The sequence below is a fragment of the Marmota monax genome, unplaced genomic scaffold (assembly GCF_021218885.2).
Source record: "Marmota monax isolate L192 unplaced genomic scaffold, Marmota_monax_Labrador192_F-V1.1 WCK01_AAM20220418_F8-fsc00147, whole genome shotgun sequence".
NCBI lineage: Eukaryota > Metazoa > Chordata > Mammalia > Rodentia > Sciuridae > Marmota > Marmota monax.
Genome location: NW_026693552.1, coordinates 844,004 through 852,059, shown reverse-complemented (window position 1 = coordinate 852,059; position 8,056 = coordinate 844,004).

Here is an 8,056-nt window from a genome sequence, read left to right as displayed (position 1 = left end):
AAGATCTGTAAAGGTAGCCAGGCTACTAACGCAGCAGGAATCCTGGTCTTCATTTCCTGTACAGCTGGGTTGTGGCTTTATTAATACATGGATGGAAGGGGAGCATATTTTGATTATAAAATATCCCTCAAACTTCAAGCACCACCAAACTGCAGTTTACCAAGACTATTGTTGGGGGATGTTCCCTGGTCTCTGCTAGTTCTCTGTGGGATAAGACCTTCTCCACAGAGCTGCTGTTTCAGAGAGTGTCACATGCTCACCGCTGGGTTCACATTTTTGGTATTACAGTGGTTGTCAGCATTTTTTTTCTTATCATTTTTTTTTAATAATGGAGGTGGCTTTGTGCCTTCCTGTAGATCAGTCACAACCTAATTTTCCTAAGCGCCTTCTTAACCAACTGTCATGCATGATTCACTGGTTGCCAGACACTATTTAATTTTTTTTTAAAATGAAATATAGTAACTGCATTTCTACTAAGAGAAGGATTGGTTCATTTAAAAATAATTCTAAATTTTAAAAAAACTGATAGTATCTGAAGAAAGATTTTTACCTCTACCCAGGGAGGGGGTGGGGGAGAAAAATGATATATATGGGGAAAATATAAAAAACACTTGATGTCTGTTTCCATTATAATAAAAAAGCTTTAACATATTAATGTTGGTGAAAATACAAAATAAAATTGAAAAGTATTTGCTTTTCCCACAAAAATGTAAAGATATTGTTAACATACTTTACAGTGAGGTATATGTGATTTATTAAATATTTAACTAAAACCCCAGATGTGTTATAGTTGTTTCAATTTTATATATATATATATATATATATATATATATATATATATATATATATATATGAAGGCTAAGAGCCACTACTTCTTGAGGTTCCCATAGATCATTTCAGAGATCCCTCTAGCCTAGTTTTTGTGACACCACTTTATAATTAGACACTAGATTCTAATCATCCACCTCAATAAGCTATTGACTGCCCATTTGTTAAGAATAATGACAACGACCCTAGCTAGGGTTATTGTAAGAATTAAATTAGTGAGAGGTACTGTGGAATGAAATTGAGCAAATTATGTTTTATTTTGCACATATATAAATGTCTAATAATAAATGCCACTATTATGTATAACATGCCCCAAGGGGGAAAAAAAAGATTCCCCAGAAAAACAAGAATTAAATTAGTGAATATAATCAATCACCTGCCACCTGATGGCACTCAGTAAGTGATAGCTATTCAATTCTTCCTAGACAGTGCTTAAAAGAACCTGATGTAATGAATGCAAAGGTAAACATCTAGGCAAGGTTCAAGGGAACAATTTAAGAGGGGTCTGCTTCCAGCCTCAGAAGTTTTCTTTGTGGGAGGAATGAGGAGTGTTTGGGCCATATAGCAGTCCATTCTATCACACTTGAATATTTTGTGTATTACACTGAGCCTCTGAGTGTGGGAACTGTGTTTCATGATTTTACCTCTGTCCTGGGTGCCTAATGTCCTTTATCTAGCCTGAGCCCCAGGACAGGATACGTGTAGAACCTACTCACTTAAAGCTCTTTAAAATTATGACATTTACTAATCCAAATGGAAGAAACCGCAGTTCTACTTTACAAAAGCCAGTCAGTTTAAAATAACATTGTGTTAAAATAAAATTAGTCTTAAATCTGGGTTAATTTACTAGCTCAGCTCTATGACTTTGGGAAAATTCTTTGCTCTTACTAAGATTCAATTTCCCATACTATTTTTAAAAAATTCTTGTTTATTTCTTTATTTTTTGTGCTGCTGGGTGTAGAACCCAGGACTTTATTAATGCTAGGCAAATGTTCTACCTCTGAGCTACACTCCCAACTCAGCTTTACACCTTTAAAAATAGGACAAAAATGGTACCTATCTCAGAGAGTTGTAGAGAGGACTAAATAATATAATTGTGTAAAGGATTTAGCATCATGCCAATAGTTAGAATTTAATAAATGTTAGTTATCATTTTTGCTGTTGTATGTTTTTTGAGCTCCTATTATGTGCTTGTTTTGGTTTGGTTTTTTGTTTTTAATGTACAATGTGAGTCCATTCATTTAACAGATTTTTTTTTTCCATTTAACACATCTTTTTGAACACTATGTTGTGTGGGCATCAGCTCAGAGGCTAAAGCCACCAACCAGGGAGCCTGATGGATGGGGATGGTATCGATGAATAAACAAACAACAGGGATAAAGTGAATTTCCAACATTAATGATGAATGAGGAGAAAATAAAATGGAAATGAGTTGGAGAATCACAAGGGAGGAAGTGCTACTTCTGCTACAGTGGTCATGGAAGTCCTATGGAAGGAAGAATCCACTGAGGAAAGATCTGGGAAAGGACATTTCAGGCAGAAGAAACAGCAAGCATAGAGGACCCAAGCAAGGAAGTTTTTCTAGAACAGCCTGTGACATTTGTTTAGGGATGAGGAAGAGAAGACAAGTAGTGAAATCAGAGGCAGGCAAGGGTTGCAGACCATGAATCCAGTAAGGATTTTATACTAATTGTCCAGGGAAGCCACTTGAGAGTCTGTAAAGAAGAGAATGATACAAAATGTAAGTAAAAAAAAATAAAAGAAATTTAGATATTATTTGACCCAACTTCTTATTTAATAGATGAGGAAACAGGTGGAGGAGGTTCCCAGAATCCTTCATGCTGTTCCCTACCTCCTTGCTTTTACCCATCTAAAAACTAGCTCTGGAAAAAGATTTAGGCTTTCTCTCCTGATGTACAAACCCATCCAGTCCTGGCTCTGGCTTTTCTCTTGGCCTCTGAGTGTCTCTTCATTCTTCTACAGAAGACCAGAAAGCAGCATCACACAGGTGCCAAGAGCCCGGGTTGTGAGTTCAGAATCAGTTTCTAGGACATACCTACTACCACAACCTTGGTTAATGTATGTAACCTCCCCAAGCCTCCGTTTTCATATGTGAAATGTAATAAGAATATCCAGAATCTTTGAGAGTGTTAATACTTTATGTGAATTAGCATGATTCTGGGAATCTTGTAGCTACTCTGTTAAGGTTATTATCGTTGTAGAGAACCATAGACTTGTAAAATGGGAATCAGTTTTGTAAAAATGTCCAATCTGAGTTCATACTCTGACTCCAACGCTTACTTGCAACCTCACCTTGAGCAAATTAAGCCCTTTCTTCAAATTTCACTTAACTTGATTTGTAAATTGGAGGCAAATTCCTGCTCCAGAGTATTGTTATGAGAATGAATATCTAGAAGATGACAGATAAAGTTTTAACACATTTTCTTGGCTGAATAAATGCTATGAATTGTCATTATAATAATTCTTCCCATTGTAAAAATGATAGGTTGGCTTTTCTGTTTCTTTTTTTTTTAACTTGGATGAAAAAAAGAATTCACATTTAATTAACATTTTTGGAATTCCTGCACTATTAAAATAATACTTACTGCAATCTACTTATGCACCAACACAGTTCTGTATACTTCCCATTGGCCTACTTTACAGCCAGGGTCACTGGGGCATAGAGGAAAATTAGCTTAGCCCAAATTACTCAGCTAGGAAGTGATAGAGCCAGGTGTGAAAAACAAACAGCCATACTCCATTGTTGGGGATCTTAGCATCTGCCCTGCAGTCTTCCCTAGAGCCAGCTCAGTGCCTTCCAGGAGCTTAGAAAGACTCCTGCTTCTGATGCTGTAATAACAGTGTATTAAGATTGTGTATGCAGCACTGCTCTGTAAAACAGAAAGTGATATCAACATGGTAGGCATCTTTAGAGTTTCCTTCCAAATACCCTGTAACCATTGGAGTGGTGGAAGATAGCAATGACTTTACATCTAACAGTTGAGTTCAACTTCCCTTAGCAAACTGCTTTTCAGACTTTTAGAAACATTGTTTCTATATGTGTCTTTGTTTATTCATGGTACCTACTAATAGTTAACTTTTCTATCAGTAATCCAATCTAGTTTTTAAGATTCAAACATTGTTACCATTTTTCAAACAGAACTGTAATGAAATATTAAATGTGATAATTACACTAAAATGTACAAATTATGCATTTTAAATATTTTATGCTCCAGGACAATTGCCACATGGGGCACCATGAAATAAAAAGAGTTTGGCCCTCATTAGGTATCGGTTTTCTGATAGGGCCACTTTCACCTACAGGGGATGCTGGCTATGTCTGGAGACCCTTGACCTTCACAGCTTAAGGAAAAGGAATGTAAGTGACTGGCATCCAGTGGTAGAGGCCAAGGATGATGCTGAGCACCCTACTGCACAGGACTGCCCATTCATAATAAGGAATTATTCAGTCCCGAATGTTAACAGTGCAGTAGTCTCCTCTTATTTGTGGTTTCATTGTCTGTGGTTTCAGTTACCTGTGGTCAATCACAGGTTGAAAATATCAAATGAAAAATTCCAGAAATAAGCAATTTCTAAGATTCCAGTTGTACGTCATTCTAATGAAACCTCACACTGTATGTATGGCGTTGTCCACCCAGGACATGAAGCATTCCTTTTTCTAGCATATCCATGCTGTATGTGCTACCTGCCTGATAGTCACTTAGTGGTCATCTTGGGTATCAGAAGGACTGCTGTGGCATGTGTTTGAACATCCTTTATTTGACTTAACAGGCTCAAAGCACAATAGTAGTGACAAAAAGGAGGCACAGAGGATAAAACATGGAAGAATAGACTAATTCTGATACTATGTAGCAATGTTGCAGGGCATAAAGGAGTGTGTGTGTGTGTGTGTGTGTGTGTGTGTGTAGTTTGGTACCATTTGCAGTTTCAGATATCCACTCAGTGTTTTGGGATGTATCCTCTTGCATGGGGGAGGGGGCATTAGCATACACAGGTTTTAAAACCCTGCCATAAGATTATTTATGAAATATGCTTTTGTCAAAAGTCTGGACAACAACTCCATATCCAGCAACATGTGAACCCTAGGATGGTGCTTTGCCCACACTATTTCCTCCACTTGCCTTTTGTTTATTGTATAGGTTAAGAAAAAAACAGAATCCTTCCCCTGTACCTTGGAATTATTGTCTGCTTACTTTGCTTCAGCACACTTTTCCAATGATTTTTCTACCCAAATCATTATAATCATAATAACTTGATTAGGTCAGTGTTAGCTTCACTGCATAATTAAACTTCTCTTTTGCATATAAATCACCACCTCATATGGGAAATTCCTTACTTCCTTTTAGTAACAAAAGCAAGTCAAAATTTTCTGTGCAGGAGGAACTGGAGGCATCACAGCTAAGTTCTTCCTCCTGCTCATGGGAGGGAGTCCAGGGTCACCAGTTTCAAGGAGTATGTGAATGAGAAACCAGTGCTTTTGTAATCCTGTAACAAATATGGATAGGCTACAGGAAACAAAGATGGTTGTATTTTATAACTTTGTAGTTTTCTCATTTTATGCTTATTCAGATGAATTCTACAGCAGAAAGGAAGACATCTTTGAAAGTTCTGGACTGCTCAAAATTTCATTTTGGGGAAATAGAAGTAGCAGTACATAGCCTAAGAAAATTGCTACTGATTTTGAACCCTCTTGGCATTTTCCTTAAATTTCTTAGCTTCATATTCACTTATGTGTTTTTTTCCATTCAACACAAACTTTTCAAAATCATTCCCTGTAATTATCTCTATGCTGCTCTTAGAGGTTCTCTTTTCCACCTGAGCAGAATGGCTGAAACATAAATGCTCTTTTGAATGAAGGAAAGGAATGTTATTTTACTATTTCAATGTATAGAAGGAATAACATGATGAATGTTCCTTGATCTATGATATGATGCAATAATTGTTGGGTTTTTTTTTTCTCTTCTTTCCTTTTTTTTTTTAACCAAGCTGAAAGAGTTATAACCAAAATCATCCAATCCAAAGCAGAACAGTTGAAGTTATGTGCTGTGTTTCTCACAACTCATAGCAGGGTCTTGTTTGCCCTGACTTTCTAAGATTTGTGATGGATTAGTCCTCTTCCACTCCCATTTGGTTCCAGTCTTGATGAGACTGAATGGAAGCCGTGGACCAACATATCGAGAAACCCCAGAACAGCAAATTAGACCAATTTACAGCCTGGTTTCCTTAGCAGAAGACCCTACCCTATCCATCTCCACAAGATAAGACACACACTTGGTGGCAGGAAGAAAATGCAAGAACTTATAGTTTAATATTTTCACCTTCTAAAAATATCTACTTTGCTTATATGTTCTAATAATACAACACTGTGCATATACAATTAATTTTTTCAGATTCTGTATTGGGGGAACTTTCTCAAGAACTATAACCCAGGTCCCCTGCATCACCCAAAACCATCCTGGAGTCCATTGTCAGCCCGGAGGCCCAGGTGACAGGAGCCGTGTTTTGCAGGTTGCCTGTGCCCTAGGTTCCGATACCTCTGCCTTCTTTCCAGTGGTGCCATATCTCTACCTAACATGCCCAGTGTGCTGAGCAGTGCTGCTTCCTGATAAGCCCTTCCCTTTGGTAGCCACAACCGTGTTTAACAAATTTTTTCTTGAGCAATGTTTGGGAGTCTCCCTTTTCTTTCTACTTTTTTCTTCTTAATGCATCCGGGTAGTTTCTTGACCTACTTTTATTTCTTCCATGCTTGACACAAAAACACTTCTGCAAAGCATGATATCCTTTCAAAAAGAGGGGGTTTTTGAAGTCACTTGTGTGTATTATTGTGCTTGTGTTCAAGGGACCTGAAACTTATTTAATAATGGCCCAAAGCACAAGAGTAGTGACACCGAAATAAAAAAAAAAACCCACAAATCAAATATTGAATGCATTTGCCCAACTAAAACACTACCCTCTACTTGTAAACTTTCTTCTTTATGCCTTGCAGTTATTTCCTAATTCCTCTGAAACACTCCAACCCCATGGGGCCTAATCAATGCCTCATATCAATTAAGCTCCTAAGGACAAGAGACTTAGCACACCTCACAAGCTTGACAACAGGCCCTTTGTTGGAGAAAACAAATTAAAAGGAAGAAATTAGACCTTCTCTGATTAAATGTCATTAAAATGCTCCTTTGAATGAAAAATATTTATAATAGGAGCCAGAGATTTACAAATCAAGTTATGAGTTGAGCCACAGGGTACCGTCCTTACTCTCCCACATGGGAATAGACTTTGAGTTCTGGCAATACATTATCTGAGGCAGTTTTTTCAAAATATTCTCAATTGTATTAAAAAGTGAGCTCTAGGTAGTAATTATAAGTACCTGAACATGTATATCTGTGTTGTTTGTGGAGAATGGAAAATTGACCTGAATTTACCATCTCCTTGGCTGGGGTGGAGCAGAATGTGTTGGTTGGGAATGCTTATTGAATTTTTAAAAGCATTATACTTTGCTAATATGGAACAAGCATTTGAATTATGAAGAAGTTCCTTTATTACATGTGTGGAATTGCTATAAATGTCTTCACACAAAACTGAATGAAATGAACTATGCTAAATACATATATGATTATGTCAAAATGTAGTTGTATATACAACTACATTGCACTAAAAAAATAAAATTAAAAAGAAGATGAATATAATGGAGCCCTAAAGTCATTAATAAGAACATGAAGGCCAGCTTACAGAAAGTTAAGTGCCAAGATGAACTATGCCAATTAGTATCATCAGACCTAGTGTCAGAGGCTCATTGCCAATCTCCCTCTTCAATTTGCATATAGAAGCACAAGTGCTAAAAGAGATAAATATCCTGGTAGAGAATCACCTTTTATATCTCCTTAAACATGTCTCTTCTGTGTTGTTAGTTTTTAAAATTTAAACATGCCAATAAGAAGTTTGGGTATATGCAAAACTGCTTCTCTTTTTCCATGAATATTCTCTTTACAGAGAAGCCTGGGTTGCAGAAACAGAACGAGGACTTAGCTCCCATAAGCTCTTGGACCTAGACCTAGACTGATATTTTAGGAGTCTCATGTCACCATCCATCCATTATTCCATCCATTTATTCCTCCATCCATTCAACAAGTATCTTTGAACTCTGACCAGGTTCCAGGCTCCATGTTGGGTCCTAAGGCCTCGGTCATGTACCAAGAGAGCTAAAGTCCCT